We start from the raw sequence: 19982 nt of genomic DNA on the forward strand, positions 1-19982 counted from the left end.
AGTATTTCCGTAGATTCCATAACCTGCTCTGACCTCAAGAAAAGAAAACCTTTCATAATACAGAGTTAGGTAGAACCACTAAAAGCTAAACCAAAGCACAACCCCAAACACCTTTTATTTATAGCCAAGTTGGCTAAAACAACTAAGTAATAAGTATCTAGATACCCTGGGAGCGTTGTGTAATTAAAAAAAAAATAAAAAAAGCTCTTAATTCAAGCATTTGAGTCTGAATCTTTGTACCTTCAATAGCATTGCCATTCTTACCTTAATAAAGGAAACCAGTGATTAGAAGGAAGCGCTAATTCTAGGGCAGGGATATCACACAGTGAGAACATGGTACATGTTGTCATTTACTGGCCCGAGGAAGAGCGAGTAGTAGAAGACTCTGCTCTCCTCAGTCTTCCAGAAGACTCTGCACTTGCTGCCTACCTCTACATATCTTTTTTTTTCCTACCAGTTAAGTGTTGCTGTTGTTTTTAAACTTGGAATGCTCTCCTTTCTTGTTTTTATCAAAACACCCATCTCTTGGAGGATAGGGACCCAGCTCTATTTATTTATGTATTTATTGGCCGCACCCCGCAGCCTGTGGAATCTTAGTTCCCTGACCAGGGATTGAACCTGCTCCTCCTGCATTAGGAGCGTGGAGTCTTACCCACTGGACCACCAGGGAAGTCCCGGGACCCAGCTCTTTATCTCTGTGTCCTTGACAGCTTCTGTGGTATCTGGCATCAGTAAGTGGTCAATAAATGTGTACTACATGAATGAGTGAATGGGATGAGAGAGGGGAGGACACCTGGCATATTTACCCACCTCACTTTCCAGTCCACAAATAGCTGGTAGAAGTGGCATTTCCAGGTTTTGTCCCACCTTTGACTTGTCTTAGATTCTCCTTCCTTTCACATTCCTCTAATTAAAACAAGGCAAAATAAATAAATAAATAAAAAACAACCACCAAAAAACCCCCAAGCAAACAAAACAAAAAAAATAAAACAAGGCAAAGCTATGGTTAAGGAGGCTGCCAGGCAACTAACTCAACTACCAGAGAGGGAGTCTCCTTTGCTTTCATGTTTCTGAAGTGGACGTCAAATACAGTTTACTCTTTTCCATCTACCTTTAAAAAAGCGCTTATTTTTCCCTTACTGGGTGCTTTCTGTTCCCTTCTTGCCTCACTAACTCCCTTCGCATCCTGCAGGTAGACAGATTGGAACAGGATTGCATTTGTAGCCTGTCAGCTCTACTCGTCAGCTGGCAGAGAGATAAGGTTGAGCTTTAAGAGGGGTTTGGGAGGCAGAGTTTTTACGGGAGCAGTAGCTTTGGTTTATCAGGGGGTGGGAGGTACAGAATGAATATACAGATATTTTCCAATTCATTAATGAGAGCAGAAATCTCAAGCTTTGGGTCCATCACCTGCACACTTTTTCTGGCCTGTTCTTTAAACACATTAGGGTGTCCTTTACACATGTTGCACCTCGGGCCTGCAAAGGTGCAGCCTGACAGCTGCTTCTCAGCCCTGGGAAACTCAAGTGGATTGACCTGTCACATAAACAGGACTGAAATCCTTTGGGCAGTTGAGAAAACAGGAAGGAATTTCAAAAACCTGGCGTGATGAATCTTGGCTTTGTGCACTTAGCTTCCTCTCTGTTAGGCGTTTCTCTGGGTACAGTGGTTTTTAGTTTAATTTAAAATGAAACTGAAGATTTTCTTCTGTTACCATCATTCTCATCCTTGTTATCCTTTTGGTCATTGTCATAAAAGCTGCTATTTATTGAATGTCAACTTTGAGACAGCTGTGGTCCTTATGATGTACATGGATTAGGTCATTTAATCCTTCTATAACCTTCCCAAGGAAGGGTTGACCCTGAGCTTTAAATCACAATCTGGTACTAGATCAGAAAGAAAACCCATATAGGAACTTATCTGGTGGCGCAGTGGTTAAGAATCCACCTGCCAATGCAGGGGACACGGGTTTGATCCCTGGTCTGAGAAGATCCCACATGCCTGTGCAGCAACTAAGTCCGTGTGCCACACCTACTGAGCCTGCGCTCTAGAGTCTGTATGCTGCAACTACTGAGCCCGTGTGCTACAACTACTGAAGCCCGCGCGCCTAGAGCCTGTGCTCCGCAACAAGAGAAGCCACCGCAACGAGAAGCCCATGCATCGCAACGAAGAGTAGCCCCTGCTCGCCACAACTAGAGAAAGCCTGCCCGCAGCAACAAAGACCCAATGCAGCCAAAAAAAAAAAAAGAAAGAAAGAAAGAAAAACCATATAAATTTTCCTGTGGAGGCATGAGTTTGAGGTAGGGTAAAGCCACGAATGGAGGTAATTTATAAACTTTTTCCTGGGGGTGAGAGGATTTTATAGTAATCCCATGCCACCCTGAAAGTTTAGTTTTTCATTTTCTAAATGGATTAGAGGAGTTTGGATTTATATAGAAGAGAAATAAGTCAAATCATACTTATACTTTGTTGCTCTGGAAATTAGACTCTAAGGTCTTTGCATTTATCGATGAATATTTTGACCTCAAGATCCATGTGAGATTGATAGGTCAGATTCTATCCTCAATATACAGTTACACATTCTACAGTGGGGAAAATTAAGACCTAAAAACTATACTCCAGATTTTTTTCTGATGCGTCTTGATGTTGTATTTTCTCACGCAATTTCAAAACGAGTTTAAGTAGTTTAAAAATAGCCTTAAGTTTGCTACTTGTAAGCATGCCTAAGGTTACAGCAGTAGCAGACCTAAGAGTATTTAAGAACTATTTAAAGAAGCTTTCTAATTGCCCACTTTGGCACAGATGACAAATCAGTAAAACATTTTGCAAATTCCTGTTCCATGCCAGGAACTGTGTTAGGTGTTGGGGATGGAATTTAGTCGAACAGTATCAGCTATAGCCTGCACCTACCTTGGACAGCACCCAAGAGGGTTTAATATTAGATGCATAGGAACGCACTTGTTTAAACATGATTCATGTGTTGCCAGGGAGAATCTGGGTTTTTCGTTAGTGGCCACATGATTTAAAATCAACCTGTGTATGGTCTGAATTAACTTTTTAATAAAAATCAGTGGTGAGTTGGGGGCAAGGGAGTATTAGGTGTGGTTCAAATATGAGTTGATGGCAGTAGAGGCTTTGTTTATATATATTTTCTTTTTGCCAGCAATCCTTTGTGATACCCCAGTATCGTGATCTAATTTGAGTGGAATTAAGCTTAAAGAGCTCAAAATTATGTAATAAGATGTTTTGTTTAAAATACTATTTCAAGTTAATCTAACCAAGCTAGGATGACCCCTGCTACACAAAACTGGGTACAGAAAGGATGTGGGCCAGGTGGCTAAGGCCCTCTGCATTGCTTAGTTCATGGGAACTGTTTTGTTTTTTTCCACCCATAATCTGTTATGCCGCCTTCTAGGGTCAGACAGGCTGTTTGTGAGAAGCTTAGAATCTGTGAAGCAGTGAGCAGAGGTATAAGAAATCTAGATTTGAGTCCCAGCTCCCTCTTCTTTGCCACCTATGTTATCTTAACAAAGCTTAAGCTGTCTGAGGTTTGGTTTTCTTATCAGTACAATGGATGTTGTAGTAGTACTTAAATCTGTAGGTTGTTGTGAAGATGAAATCCAAAGCACCTAGCGCAGTGCCTGACATGTTCCGAGCCAGTGTTGGTAGTCTCCCCTTAGCTCCTAGTGATCCCTGGCTGGGAAATGATGACCAGGGCTGGGAAGTCTATGATCAAGGTGTCATTGCCAGCAGATTTTGTGTCAGATGAGGGCTTTCTTCCTGATTTGCAGTTGGCCACCTTCTTGCTGTGTCCTTATTTGGTAGTGAGAGAGAGAAAGCTCCAGTCTCCTCCTCTTCCTCTTATAATGGCACTAATCCCATCATAGGGGCTCCACCTCCTGACTTCATCTCTAAAACTATCTCCCAAAGGCTTCACCTCCAAATATCATCACATTGGAGGTTAGGGCTTCAGCACTGGAATTTTGGGGGGACACAAACATTCCCTCCATAGCACTTAAGGTCACATGATTCACCCTTGACAGGGCCAGCACTGGAAGTTTAGTGTCATTGTTGCATATAGGTGTCCCTGTAGCATCTGCCTTGTACATGAGTAGTAGACTAGCTTAGTGGAGGTTGGACACGTTCTGTGCTTTCTGAATGGACTCCTCTAGTCAGCCCAGCTTTAGTCAGTGAAGCACTCTTGGTTATTACCATGTATATTCCAAGCATTTCTAAGGTCCTTAGAGTGGTTGGTTTCTTTTTGACCTCTCTGTGGATTTTTACCAGTCTCATTTGATAAGGATTATGGAAACCCCAAATAATGTTCTCTAAATGCAAATTGGTATTCCACTGCTCTTCTTAAGGAGATATCAGCTTCACTGGAGGAAAAAGACACAAATGCTCATTTTATCTTAAGAAACAGAGTTCTCTTGCCCTATAATTTAAGGCAATATTTTCTACATTTAATTATTTGAGTCCCATCTTGACATTTTTTACTTTCTGAGCTCCACTCCTACTGTTATTTTCTTAATATTTTTCATTAAATTGACTTTATTTTACTTAAATACACTAAAAATTTTAATAACTATTCACAGATTGATTTCATTATATTGTTCATTATATTTGTTCAAATTGTTCATCGCATATTTGTTTCATTATATTGTTTCCAGTTCACTTTAAAGTAATTAACTACATATAAAAATAGGACCCTTATGTCATCTAAAAACATCTCGTGTGTATGTGCTGTGCTTTGGAAAACCTTATGTAAGACCATCTGGGTCTGTTGGTTGAATGGCAAAAGAAAGGAGGAATAAAAAAAGTTAAATAAAAATGATATTGTTATAAGTGTATAAATTATATAGGTGATAAATAAGAACAGAAACATGAGTTTATAAAAGACAAACAAATGAGTTTCCTTGACTTCAAGTCCCTGTTACTATCAAGGTAAAATTGTGCATGTAAAGAAGGAAGTCTAACAAAATGACATTTCATTTGGGCCTTAAATGCTTGCCCTCTTTATTTATTTATTTATTTTTAAATGACTCTTGCTTCACTGAATAGCGCTGGGGTCACAGACCATGTGGATGTAAATGCTATGCTGTACGTCTTGTCAAGAAGGCCAGTCTTTTTGCCAGGGAAAGGAATTCTTGTCTTTGTTGCAGGAAACAGAGTCAGAAGCAAATGAGGTCAGATTCAGATTGCCAAGCCAAGGGCAGGATCCTTGGAGGCCAGAAACAGATTGTAGAGCTTGGTTAGAAAGGAGGAAGAGAGTAGGGCTGGCTTCATGAGCATGTGACTTGTGTGGTTGCCCGGGTCAACCTGTATTTGGTTTAATGCTCAGCTGTCACTATCTTGAAATTTTTAACAATTTGTGAAAAAGGACCCTGAATTTTCCTTTTGCACTGGGCTCTGCAAATATAGCTAGTTCTTGGGGTAGAGTAGGGAGATATTTACAGAAAGCTTCATAACTTAGGTTCATGGGGTAGAAATGGAAGAGAGACAACTAGAAATGAGTTGAAAAAAGGAGGTTTCGGGTACTACGTGGTAGGTCCCTTCTGATTGACCTTAGCTCATAGGTTAAAGGATCCAACACTGGATTCTAGGATTTGTTTTGCCTTAAACTCCTAGGCAGACTGGTTGCCTTTCTGCCTTCCTGCCTTCCTTTCATGGTTATAGAGTAACAGAGGGAATGGCAAATTATATAAGGAAAACTTGAGCAATGCAGTGAACTCACCCATAATAACTTGGAAACATTGTGCAGTAAGATTGGGCTCTGTGAATTAAATTGTGACATCAGCCCATGCTGGATCAAGCAGGGGCTGGCAAGTGTAGATATCCACCGAGAGTGACTGTGAGGCAACAGGGAGTGGTGGGCAGTCAGGGTGAGCACCAGAGGACGCATGACCCATGTAAAGGAAAAGCTGTGTTCTGCTTCAGCTTGTTGTATTTAGCTACATCCTTGTCCGACTTGGCTAAACTCTCCAGGTTTTTTAGGAGGAGAGTTGAAGTCAGAAGCCAGAAGTCTTGATTTTTTTTTGACTGTGACATTTCCCAATTAAAGAAAAATACCATGTGGACTAAAACATGTCAAATTCATTTCAATCCTTAAATAGACATTAAAAAAAAAACCCTTGGAATTCCCCGGTGGCTCAGTGGTTAAGAATCCGCCTGCCAATGCAGGGGACACAGGTTCGAGCCCTGGTCCGGGAAGATCCCACATGCCGCAGAGCAACTAAGCCTGTGAGCCACAACTACTGAGCCCGTGTGCCACAACTTCCGAAGCCTGTGCGCCTAGAGCCCGTGCTGCACAAGAGAAGCCACCTCAATAAGATGTCCATGCACCACAACGAAGAGTAGCACCCTCTCGCCGCAACTAGAGAAAGCCCACGCAGCCAAAAAAAAAAACAACTCCCAAAACCTTGCTTTCTAAAGGTAAACATGGGAAGTGACCAAATTACTGTGTTAGGGGAGGCAGCCATAATAATGGACCTAACTTTAATATCTTTGATGAGGCCATCCCTAGTTAAGGAGATGGAGTTAGGGCAAGAGTTGCCAATGGATGTTGAGGATTATGATACAGAAGGAGTTCCAGATTTTCTATATTGGAGGGGCTTTGGGGTTAAAAGGGGGCTTGGTTTTAGGAGACCTATTTTGGAGCTGTGTTTGCATAGTAAACTCACTGTTTTTACTCAAATTGTATGGCATAGATCATAAAAATTAATTCAGCTTTCTAATGTTTTTCCCTACGCTTTAGAGAAGATTGAAAAGGCAGCAATTGCCCATCTGCAGGAATGGACAGAAGAGTTTTAGGGCTGCTAGAGATTAAGGAGGAGTAAAAGCTTCTTACCCCCAGACCAATCTTTTGCTCATTGCTGTTATGGTTTATTGTTAAAACAAGACATTATGAGAGGGACACATCAGGCTCGCTTTTTTAGTCTGATGCCATTAAAAATGCAGTTCATCTAACCACTTTTTTCCCCTGTTTGTGTGCTCACCATTTTTTTATGACTTGGCTTCCCAAGTGGATCTAGCTGAGGGAGGGGATGGGTGGGTTCTGCAGGTCAGAATGTAGGTGTTTCTGTGAGTACTTATTGTTAATTGTAATTTAATAAATTGACATTCTGGTTTTGTACTTAGCCTGTGGTTACCGTGGATCTGCCAGTGAAGTCTGGAATCTCTGGTGTGCTGATGCATTCAGGTTTGAATTTGCACGGACTCTATACTATGGCAAATTTGCCAAAGTAATGAATGTCACTTTGAGAGGTGCCTTGGTACGCCTTTCCCTAAGTGACGCCAAAAATATAACTTGGGACTTGAGGACACGGGGAGGGGGAAGGGGAAGCTGGATGAAGTGAGAGAGTGGCATGGACTTATATACACTGCCAAATGTAAAATAGATAGCTAGTGGGAAGCAGTTGTATCGCATGGGGAGGTCATCTCGGTGCTTAGTGACCACCTAGAGGGGTGGGATAGGGAGGGTGGGAGGGAGACGCAAGAGGGAGGGGATATGGAGATATATGTATATGTATAGCTGATTCACTTTGTTATACAGCAGAAACTAACACAACATTGTAAAGCAGTTATACTCCAATAAAGATGTTAAAATATATATGTATAACATGAATGCATGCATCTTTCCTATTTGAATTTCTTTAGTAGTAGGGATGAGACATATAGTGCATAATACCCATGGGTGAAGAGGGATAGCCCCAGAGAAATATTAGTAGGATTTCAGATAAGCTGGGGAAATGCTGGCTTAAGTGAAGGTAGATTGTTTTCTTTTAAGAGGATTTTTCCCAGAACATTTCATCTTCTTTGTTTAAAAAATTATTTATTTATTTATTATTGAAGTTTAGTTGGTTTACAATGTTTTGTTAGTTTCAGCTGCACAGCAAAGTAATTCAGAGAGATACATATATTTATTTATTCTTTTTCAGATTCTTCTCCCTTATAGGTTATTACAAAATATGGAGTAGAGTTCACTGTGCTATACAGTAGGTCCTTGTTGGTTATCTATTTTATATACAGTAGTGTGTATATGCTAATCCCACACTCCTAATTTACCCCCACCCCCCGGCCTTTGGTAACTATAAGTTTGCTTTCTATGACTGTGGGTCTCTTTCTATTTTGTAAATAAATTCATTTGTATCTTTTTTTTTTTTTTTCTGGTATGCGGGCCTCTCACTGTTGTGGCCTCTCCTGTTGCGGAGCACAGGCTCCAGACGCACAGGCTCAGCGGCTATGGCTCACGGGCCCAGCCGCTCCACTGCATGTGGGACCTTCCCGGACTGGGGCACGAACCCGTGTCCCCTGCATCTGCAGGCGGACTCTCAACCACTGCGCCACCAGGGAAGACCTGTATCATTTTATTTTAGATTCCACATACCATCTTCCTACGAGTGGTCTCCAGTAGGAACATCAACTTCATTTGCTAATGGTACCTTTAACATGTTTCCTTTGGCAGCGCCTTTAGAAAACACCATGAAATATTTGCAAAACATGGGCTTAAGAATGCAGTGATATTGAGGTAATTCTGGAATCCTCTTGGGGGGAAAATGTGTGTCTACTCATCCTGGGGACTTTTTGTTGAATCACAGTTTGCAACGGGTTCCATAAGGTCTGAGTGTTCTGGAATCCACAGGAAGGCCTAGTGTGACCATTTGCTTACTAGGTCTTTGAACCTGGAATTATCCCAGTGTGGACCCTGGGCAGAAATGGAATTTGGCAGTCTGGTCTTGGGAGTTTGGATCTACATTTGTGGGTCAGCGTGGAATTCCCAGAGTCCAAGACTTCCTTTATCTGTATATTTCTTCTCCTGATAGCATACTTCTTAAAAGGGAGCTTGGGAGGTTGCTTATTAAGGCCTATCCCAGAACTCAGCCGTATTCTCACAGGGAGGACTCAGTGAACACGGTGGTTTAACTATTGAGATTATTTTCAAAGAATCAGAGATAATATTATAGAGAACTGTGGTTTTATAGACACTCATGTCATTTTCTTTGATTCTAGAATAAGGAAAATGAATGCAGAACTCTATTTCCATATATGAAATGGTGACTGCAGGTACAACTCAATTGTGTATTCTCAGTTTGTAATGACAACATTGGGAGGAAAATTGATTAGTATTTTTAAAACAGCAGGAAAATTATTTCCTGCCCAAACATTGATTAATCTTTGAATAGGCTTTCTTGTAATCCTTTTCTTCCATAGACTGCAGGGTGCAGCACAGTCATATTTTATGTGGAGTCAAGCAGAGAAACCTACTTGGGATTAAACTTATTGCTGTTTTTTTCAGCAGGTGCAAATAGCTTTGTCTTCAGTAGTTACCCTTTCCTGACTTGATAATACACTAGGACTTCTTTAGTTTTAATTTGATTAAAGAAACTATTGTCTTATATTATGAAATGTGGAAACAATGAAATATTGAAATTTTCTGATGATATATATTCCCCTCTTTGGCTTTCAAATAGCAGTTTGCTTAGCATCCTTGCGTGAATGCTTTAAAATCCTGTTAGCTGGAGCTCGTGTAACATTAATTTGTTCCTGGTTAGAGGTAATATAAAATATAGTGATAAAGAAGACTAAAGTTCTTTCCCTCAGGGAACTTAAGATCTATTTGAGGAATTAAGACACAGAAATAAGATAAAGAAATATTAGTATGAGAGAGTTTATGATGAGTCCCAAACGAGTGGATTAGAATATTGCATAACTGGCATAGGATTTCAGAGGGAGAGAGACTTTTTATGCATCCTGGGGTGACTGGGGATGACTCATGCAGGAGCTGGACCTTGTGCTGGTCCCTGAAGATGGGAAGGATTCAGCCAGGCGAAGTGTAGGAGGGATGCTGGTGGCATTACCAAAGGCGGCTGGGCTGGAACGTGCCTGCCTTTTCAACAGTGAGTAGACCTGTGTGGCTCTAATAAGGGACTCATGAAGGAGAATAATGGGAAATAAACCTGCAAAGGTAGGTTGAATTCAGGTCAGAAAGGGTTTGGATGCCAGACAAAGGAATTTGGACTTTATTCAGTAGAAAATGTATAAATAGTGAAGGTCGTTGGACAAGAATAAGTAGAAAATGCAAGAAATGGCTTTGTAGTTAGAGCAGCGACAGCACACAGCTAGGAACTGAGGTGCCTTATGATGAAGACAGTGGTGAAAATTTGAGCAAGCTCTGGCTTTGCTGCTGATGGGGATGTAGGTTGGGTTGGCTGCTTAATTGTCATTCTTCTCTCTATTTTTCCTGTTCTCATTTAAGGCTTGTATAAAACCCTTTTTGCAGGCTTAAAATACATTAATTCAAATTTGACCTTCCTTACTGTATGATAGTTTGAATGCCCAGAGCTATTTTCAGTTGTTCCAGATTGTCATGAGTTTGATGTCCAGGTGCCAACTGGAAGGGCCAGACCTGGCCTGTGGAGGATTGTTTTTAAAATCCGATTCTAAATTAAGCACTTTGGGACATAAAAATGAGATGTGGCCTAGTTATAACTCGCCGTTTAACTAAAAGTATATGTTTTTTTCCTTCTCTGCTTAAATATTTGTCTGGCTCTTTCAGACTCAAAAGGCGTATAACTCAGAACCAAGAATATTTAGATTCCTCTGCACTCCATTTTCTTTTCCTAGAGTGGTCTTTGACTTCCACTATACTTAAAAAGTTATACTTATGAAAAGAATTTCTCCAAATATTAGGTAACAATTCTTTAAAAAAATTTTATTCCTGGCCCTCCTATTTCATATCTCACAAATTATAGAAATGGAATTTTTTTTGAAGTGTGAGGCATTGTTGGAAGTTAGACTTTTAAACATCTAAAATTAAGTTCTAAAGGACAGTGTCAATATTAGCAGGAGGAGTTGTGGTGTGGGTATAAGTAGATCATAGTGCAAGCTTTGGAGCCAGAAAAATCTGGTTTCTAATCCTCCCTCTGCCACTCACTGCCTGGGTGACCTGAGCGTATTACTACTACGACATATCGTTTTTTGAGTTCCATGGGTAGAACTTAAAGCAGGTTCTTTTCTCTCTATATAAGTGGAATTTATTCCGAGAATCACAGTGGCAGAGTATGGATAAAAACACAAACAGACTTTTTTGTGTGTGTGTGTGTGTGTTTGGTACGCGGGCCTCTCACTGCTGTGGCCTCTCCCGCTGCGGAGCACAGGCTCCGGACGCGCAGGCTCAGCGTCCATGGCTCACGGGCCCAGCCGCTCCGCGGCATGGTGGATCTTCCCGGACCGGGGCACGAACCCGTGTTCCCCGCATCGGCAGGCAGACTCTCAACCACTGTGCCACCAGGGAAGCCCCAAACAGACTTCTAAGGGCGTCTCAGCCTAGAATCCTTCTGAGACCTGTTGGGATACAGACTAGAGGAGGTGGAGAGAGCCTCTGGGTAAAAAGGGGGGTTAAGGGTTATGTCTCTTCAGATTCCAAGCCCTTGTTGTCTCTGAGCCTCAGCTTCTTCATCTTTAAAATGGAGAATAATACTTACCTTATAGGGTTATTATGGAGATAAAAATAGATAATTTCGTACAATGCTACGTCTATTCAGGGCACTGTGTAAAATAGTAGCTGTTGTTATAGTGGTTGGTGGGATTTGGGTGGGTTTAATTTAATTAATTTTTGATTTTTTAGCTGTGTCACTCTTTTTCCTGTATTTTATTTCCTTTCCTACTACCCTATAGGATGTGGATGTGTTCAGAGCCTAGGATCTGGAGCTAGAAGAGAGAAAAAACAGACAAAAAGCCTTAGGGATCAGAGTTGTCTTTTAAGGGAGATGCCAGGAAACTACCACATAATGCACTTCCATCCCATTGGCCAGAACTTCGTCCCATGGTCATGCCTGGCTGAAGCGGAGTCTGGGAAATGTAGTCTCCTCCCTGCGTAGCCATTACCATGGAAGAGGGAAGATCAGGTTTTGATGGATAGCCAACAGCCTCTGCCAGGGCATTCAATATGCTTCTGTGTCTTACTTAGGCTGGTGTCCCCATGGAAACAGAACCAATTGTGATATTTTTCTCATGGACGTATAATCATCTTAAATATTCTATAAATGTGTTTTCATTTCACTGATATTCTTATGTAGAATATTTTACCCTTAGTTTTTAATCTATAAAGCATTTTGACATTGCAATTAAAGAGATTAAGATTTTGTTCGTAATCATTCAATCTAATATTACCATTCTTTTTTTTTTTTTTTCCGGTACGCGGTCCTCTCACTGTTGTGGCCTCTCCTGTTGCGGCCCCTCCTGTTGCGGAGCACAGGCTCCGGACGCGCAGGCCCAGCGGCCATGGCTCACGGGCCCAGCCGCTCCGCGGCATGTGGGATCTTCCTGGACCGGGGCACGAACCCGCGTCCCCTGCATCGGCAGGCGGACTCTCAACCACTGCACCACCAAGGAAGCCCACCATTATTTCTTTTTACAGTAGTGAAGTCTTAGAATTTGGGGTATGATCTCAACAGCGCCTCACCTCACAGCTTCAACTGACATACACTTAGTGCTAGTTTCTGCTTTGCCATCACAAATACCTGTACTGGTCATCACCTCTAGAATTCCGAGGGTCAGACTCAGTAAAATATATGCCACATCACAGTGACAACAAATATATAAAAATGATCACACATCTGAAAATATTCTTTCGTGGACTAAAATGTGCTGTTGCAAAAACTCTTGGACTTTTTCACCATCCATTTATGTTTTTCAACTGAATTTTTAAAAGATTTTTATTTCGAGATAGTTGTAGATTCACAAGCAGTTGTATGAAACAATAGAGATATGCCCTATACTCTTCACCCATTTTCTCCCAAAAGTAGCATCTTGAATAACTATAGTATAGTATCACAAAATGTGGAAATTGACTTTAATACAATCTACAGTGCTTATTCAGATTTCACTGGCTTTACATGTACCCATTTGTAAGTGAGTGAGTGTGTGTGTATGCATGTGTAATTCTATGCAGTTTTATCACATGTATATGTGATCACACCACTGTTAGGATACAGGACAGTTCCGTCAACACAAGACTCCTTCGTGTTACCCTTTTTAGCCACAGTTACTTCTTTCCTTTCCTCTTCCCTAACTCCTGGCAACCACTTATCTGATCTCCATATTTGCCATTTCAAGAATATTATATAAATTGAACCATGCAATATGTTATCTTTTTTTTTTTTTTTTGGTAAACAGTCTGGGCCTAGGACCTCTGTTTAAGTCTTAGTCATTCACCACAGAGAGAAGGACAAAGAACAGCTAATCCTCCAGGCTCTAGATAGCTTCCCTACCTCACAGAGATGTTTATGAAAATACATAAATCTGGGACTTCCTTGCGGTCCAGTGGTTAAGACTTCGCCTTCCAATACAGGGGGCGGTGCAGGTTTGATCCCTGGTCGGGGAGCTAAGATCCCACATGCCTTGCAGCCAAAAAACCAAAATATAGAACAGAAGCAATATTGTAACAAATTCAATAATGGCTTTAAAAATGGTCCACATCAAAAAAATCTTTAAAAAGAAAGAAAATACATAAATCTCATATGCATGAGTTTTTTATTAATTGAAATTTTTATTGTGATAATTGTATATGTAACCTTTTGAGACTGACTCTTTTCACTCAGTATAATTCCTTTGAGATACATACAAGTTGTGTGTATCAATAGTTCATTCCTTTTTATTGCTGAGTAGTATTCCACGGTATGAATATACTATAGTTTGTTTAGCCAGTCACCCTTTGGAAGGACATTTGGATTGTTTTCAGTTTTTGGCTAATACAAATAAAGCTGGTATGAACATTTGTGTACAGGTTTTTGTGTGAACATAAGTTTCCTTTTCAGTGGGATAAATGTCCAAGATTGTAATTGCTAGGTACTGTAAGAAGTGTATGTTTACTTTTATAAGAAATTGCCATACTCTTTTCCAGAGTGGCTGTAGCATTTTACATTCCTATAAGCAAAGTAAGACCAGGTTCTTTGCATTCTCTGAGTCCTCACCAGAATTGGTATTTCACTTTTTTTTTTTTAACTTTAGCTAATCTCATATGTGTAGTGATACCTCATTGAGATATATTTAGATTAATGTTTCCTTAATGAGAATCCCTCTCTCCCTACCCACGCTCCCTGACCCCAATATATATATATATCTCCAATAAACACATGAAGAGAATATGGTGTATCTTCTTTGAAGAAATGTCTATTTAGTTCCTTTGCCCATTTTTTTGAATTTTATTTTATTTTTACACAGCAGGTTCTTATTAGTTATCTATTTTATACATATTAGTGTATATATGTCAATCCCAATCTCCCAGTTCAACACACCCGCCCCCTGCCACTTTCCCCCCTCGGTGTCCATACGTTTGTTCTCTACATCTGTGTCTCTATTTCTGCCCTGCACACTGGTTCATCTGTACCATTTTTTCTAGGTTCCACGTATATGCGTTAATATACGATATTTGTTTTTCTCTTTCTGACTTACTTCACTCTGTATGACAGTCTCTAGGTCCATCCACATCTCTACATATGACCCAGTTTTGTTCCTTTTTATGCCTTTGCCCATTTTTAAATTGAGTTATTTATCTTTTTATTGTTGAGTTATAAGGGTTCCTTATATATTCTGGGTATAATTCTCTTATCAGATATATGATTTGCAAATATTTTCTACCATTCCTTGGGTTGTCTTTCTTTTCACTTTTTGATGATATCACTTGTAGCATGAAGGTTTTTAATTTCAATCAAGTCCATTGGGAAAATATATATTTGTGTCTTGTGTACTTTTGTTGTTATATCTAAGAATGCATTGCTTGAGCCAAGTCACAAATTTACGCCAATGTTCTCTCTCTTTCTTTTTTTTTAAAAGTAAATTTATTTGTTTTTTATTTTTGGCTGCATTGGGTCTTTGTTGCTGCGTGTGGGCTTTCTCTAGTTGCAGTGAGCAGGGCTACTCTTCGTTGTGTGTGGTCTTCTCATTGCAGTGGCTTCTCTTATTGCAGAGCACAGGCTGTAGGTGCGTGGGCTTCAGTAGTTGTGTCATGCAGGCTCAGTAGTTTTGGCTCATGGGCTCTAGAGCGCACACTCAGTAGTTGTGGCACATGGGCTTAGTTGCTCTGCAGCATTTGGGATCTTCCCGGACCAGGGCTCAAACCCGTGTCCCCTGAATTGGCAGGCAGATTCTTAACCACTACGCCACCAGGGAAGTCCCTGTGTTCTCATTTTTTTTTTTTTTTTGTGGTACGCGGGCCTCTCACTCCCGTGGCCTCTCTCGTTGTGGAGCACAGGCTCCGGACGCGCAGGCCCAGCAGCCATGGCCCACGGGCCCAGCCACTCCGCGGCATATGGGATCCTCTCGGACCGGGGCACGAACCCGCGTCCCTTGCATCGGCAGGCGGACTCTCAACCACTGTGCCACCAGGGAAGCCCCCTGTGTTCTCTTTTAACAGTCATATTTTTAACTTACATTTAGATTTAGGTCTGTGGTCCATTTTCAATTAGATTTGGGCGTGGTATAAATATTTCTAACACTTTAAAATTTTTTTCCAGCTTTATTGAGATATAATTGACATATAACATTGTATAAGTTGAAAGTATACAACATGATGATTTGATATACATATATATTGTGAAATGATTACTGCAGTAAGGTTGGTTAACACCTCTAACACCTCACATAATTATCATTTTCCTTTGTAGTGACATTTAAGATATACTCTCTTAGCAACTTTCAAGTAATACAATATTGGTAACTGTGGTCACCATGCTGTGCATTAGATGCTCAAAACTTACTCGTTGTATTTCTTATGCTTTTTATAAAAGTTTTATAACTTTACATTTTACATTTAAGTCTGTGATCCATTTGAGTTGCTTTTTGTAGGTGTGTCCAGTTGTGTCAGGACCATTTGTTGAACTCAAATACAATTTTTAGGTTAAAATTTAACTGTCTCATCTGATAAGATTATCTCCCAGTAAAGAAAATGGAAAGGAAGTTTCTCCTTGAAGATGAAACACATATATTATTTTTAAAAGTTCTAAAGTCTTCAAGCTAAAATAATGAACCACAATAAAAAAGACTTGGCTTTTCATATTTCAAGTCTTTTTGTCTGGAACTTTGTTCATCCATGGCTTTAATTAGGTGGTTTGTGAACAGCTGGTGGACATATGGTGAAGTTACACCTCATTAATAGAATATAAATTTTCCATGTCGTTTTGTTGCCTCTTTCTTTGCAGTTATTTTGCTTTAAGACAAACTTCTGTTATACAAAAGTCTGGCCTTTTTGTCTTGGGAAATATCTGCAGATACTTTATATTTGTTTTATATTATTCATTGTCTCTTAAGTTTTATAGTCATGCATTAGATACTTTATACCTCATCAGGTTCCTTTAAAAGTTTGTATCGTTCGGTTGCTCAATTTGAAAGATATATTTCAAAAAATGATTATGACATATAAGATAAGCTTTCAAAAGTACAACAACCTCCTGTTACCTAGGATAGCTGAATAACTGAGAATTACCATAAAACTGTATGGGGGTTATCAGTGAAATCAGTCGGTTAGTTATAAAGTATATTTGACATTAACAATGTGCATAGTGCTTTTGCTGTGCTCTTTTTAAAATATTTTCTTTATCGGCGTATAATTTTATAATTCACATACCATAAAATTTACCCTTTTAAAATGTATCATTTAATGGTTTTTAGTGTATCCACAAAATTGTGCAACCATCACTAGTATCTAATTCCAGAACATCACGATGTTGATTATTTGCCAATCTCATATGACTTATTTTTTTGCTAATTTTATATGCCTAGTTTACTTCAAAATAGACTTGAGGTGGTTTACAGTAACAGACTTATTATAACAGGGTCAGTATGATATAAGAGATCAAAAACATTAGTGAGATGGGAGGAATAAATAAACCAAAAACTCAGACTGAAGCTAATGTAATGTTGCTGTTAAGCAAAGTATGTAAACTTAAAACTCCTAACCTGATAGTGTTTCATATTCTATCATGGATCCAGAATTATATTCGTGAAAAGTCACATCACAATGCTTTCCTCTTTAAAACTCCCTCTTGATTCCCACAGTCAAAAGTCATGTTTGAAGTTAATATATGACACTCATTCAGGGTCATGTATATTGAAACTGGTGGGTGGGTAGGGGTATGTATGTGAGGGGTGTAAATATGGTGCATCTGCTGTGGCATCAATTTTACATAAAAATTTTAGAGGAAAACCAATATTTTATATTAATTTAAAAACATTGCTTAATATAGAAAACGAATATGGGGTAGAATGCAGAATTTGCATGAAATACAACGTAAGACTTCAAATAAGCGTTGTTCTTGATCTCAGTTATAGGGGGTCTGATCCTAGGAACCCTTCTACCTTCCTAGTACATGTTCTCTCTTTGCCACTGGTGTTTCTGCTTTGGAAATAATGGTGAAATTCTGGCCTACCAAACCAAACAAACACATGCAGAAACAAAACAACCCAAGAAACCCCAAAATCCTACCCCCAAATTCTTGGGTTGGTATAAAATCCCTTCATGATATGCTAAATATCTCACAGATCTGGGCCAATATTCAGTCCTTTCCAGATTCTTTCTGCCTGGAATGCCCCCACTGTCAACCCCACATGACCCTTCCTATTTCCCCCCATCCCCACCCCTTCCTCCATTCCAAGTACCTGTGTAACTTCTGTCCTGGTGTCCCTTGTTGCTATGTTCTCCAGGTACTTTCTTCCTGCTCTGTTGCTGTAATTAGCACTATGTATTGTCATGGAGTCTACGCAGTGTGGTTAAGTTGAAAGAGGTGATAATGAGTGTGTGTCTCTGTAACTGTAGACTCCTCAAAGGCGGGGCTCATCTTTTATTCATCTGTATATCCTGGTGCATCATATGGGTTCTGACACATCGTAGATATTTACTAAATGTCTTCTTGAATTAATGAATGAATTCTGGGTGACAATGATTTGTGGAGTACAGATGATTCTGTTTTGGGGGGCTTGGTAGATTTTTTTTTTTTTTTAAATTTCAGGATAAATGGAGTTTTTGTACATTTATTCCCTCTTCCGTGCACCGTCGTTAGGCATCTAGCACACAACAGAGTACTGAAATTGCTCTTGCCAGGTCAACAATGACCCAGTTTCCAAATCTGGTGTACCTTTTCTCCCCCATTTTATTTTTCTAGAGCTGTCTGCTGCATTTGACACTGTTATAACCTCCACTTTTGAAGCTCTTAACTCTCTTCTTTCTGGTGTGTTCTCCCACGTCTCCTGATGTCAACCATCACATCCCCACAGGCTCCTCTTCCTCTGACTGCATCTTAACTTTCTGTTGGTGTCCTCAGGTTATGTCTTGGGCTCCCGCCCTTTTGTATACACAGAGGGGCATCTCAGCCACTCCCTTTGTTTCTGTTCTCTGACCATAATCCCCAGATTGGGGTCTTGAGTGAGCATGCTTCTAATCTTGCCACCTGTCTCCTTGGTATTGCCACCAGGATAGCCCAAAGCTTCACAGATTCTACATGTGTAAAATGAAATTCTCATTCTTTCCTGCTGAATTAATTTTTCTTCTATATCCTCCCCCCCTCATTTGTCGAAACCACCATCTACTCAGTTACTGAAGCTAGAAACCTAGCTGTTCTCCAAGATCCTTTGTCCTCAATTATCCCCTTCAAGTTACCCATGAAGACCTCTCAGTTTTATTACCAGACATTTTACAAATTAATTTCATTATTCCAAAACTACCGCCTTCTCTCTCCAGTACTTCTGCAGAGTGGAGAGTGCATCTGGGGAGTGGAGAAATTGACAGCCTACAGCCCAGCGACTTCATTTTTTATGTCAGGTTAGTAATAAAGGACTTATCAGTTACGTGGGCAGTTATTAAACATAAATATTTGTGCCGTTTTCTGGCCCTGACATTTCTGGGATCACTCTGTATTTTTTTCCCTCACCTCTCCATGTACTATTTCTTAATTTCCTGGCTGGCCTGGACTGCCCTAGAATTCTCTGGGCTGCCCTAGACCTAGAAAGTCTCGAGTCTTTTCCAGAGTCGCATGGCATGTCCAGCAGGGAATATTCTCCAGACCTTCTTTCACATTCATCATTACCCTGTATTTGAGTGGCAGGCAGAGGCCTCTGGTCCAGGAGACCTGCAATTTCTTTTTTTTAAAAGATTTAATCTTATTTATTTTTGGCTGCGTTAGGTCTTTGTTGCTGTGCTCGGGCTTTCTCTAGTTGCAGCGAATGGGGGCTATTCTTCTTTGCGGTGCACGGGCTTCTCATTGCGGTGGCTTCTCTTGTTGTGCAGCACGGGCTCTAGGCACGCAGGCTTCATTAGTTGTGGCATGCAGGCTCAGTAGCTGTGGCTCGTGGGCTTTAGAGTGCAAGCTCAGTAGTTGTGGCCATGGGCTTAGTTGCTCTGTGGCATGTGGGATCTTCCTGGACCAGGGCTCGAACCCGTGTCCCCTGTAGTGGCAGGCGGATTCTTATCCACTGACACCAACAGGGAAGTCCCAACCTGCAATTTCTATGTTGTCCCAGAGCCTGGGCTGGAATTGGAGACAGTTTCAATTTTTTCTGGGCTGTGCAGGGAACAGGGCTGCTTAGCCGGCCCTCAGTCTGTAGCTCCATTTCAAGGCTTCACTGCTGAATCCACCAGAGGAGGGAGCTTACTGCACTTTAAGGAAGGTTGCTTTTTTGTCATCATCCTTTCTCTGTCCTTCCCCATACTTGTCAGAGAGTAATTTCTTTCCTAATCATTCCTGCAAGTGTTTCTATATTCCCTCCGTCCCCATTCTTAAGGAGACATCCTTGTAAATATGTTATTTTGCACATTATTTTTACTCTCCTCCTTCTGTCACAAAGGACTTGAAATATTACACAGCTGTAAGTCCTGAGAGATGTTAAATTTCACTTGTAGGCAGGATTATTATTTTTTAAATAGGAGAATGGGATCTTGTTTAGAAAATCAGACGTGTAGCCCCTTCCATCAGAGATGATTAAAAATTAAAGAC

General features: G+C 40.4%; 1 protein-coding gene across 3 annotated transcripts in view; it reads left to right on the forward strand.

Annotated features, from left to right (window-relative positions):
- Positions 1 to 19982, forward strand: part of PPM1L (protein phosphatase, Mg2+/Mn2+ dependent 1L) — a 333683-nt gene that overhangs the window by 72906 nt on the left and 240795 nt on the right. Inside the window, exon 1 of one of the 3 annotated variants that reach the window (XM_082654833.1) lies at positions 9760 to 9893. The exons of the other annotated variants lie outside the window; for them this stretch is intronic. The gene's annotated coding sequence lies outside the window, so the exon portion shown is untranslated. Of the gene's footprint in view, positions 1 to 9759; positions 9894 to 19982 lie in introns of those variants that run through there. 3 annotated transcript variants of the gene reach the window in all.

This window comes from Grampus griseus (genome assembly GCF_964374135.1).
Source record: "Grampus griseus genome assembly, chromosome: 5".
In the NCBI taxonomy this organism is placed as follows: Eukaryota; Metazoa; Chordata; class Mammalia; order Artiodactyla; family Delphinidae; genus Grampus; species Grampus griseus.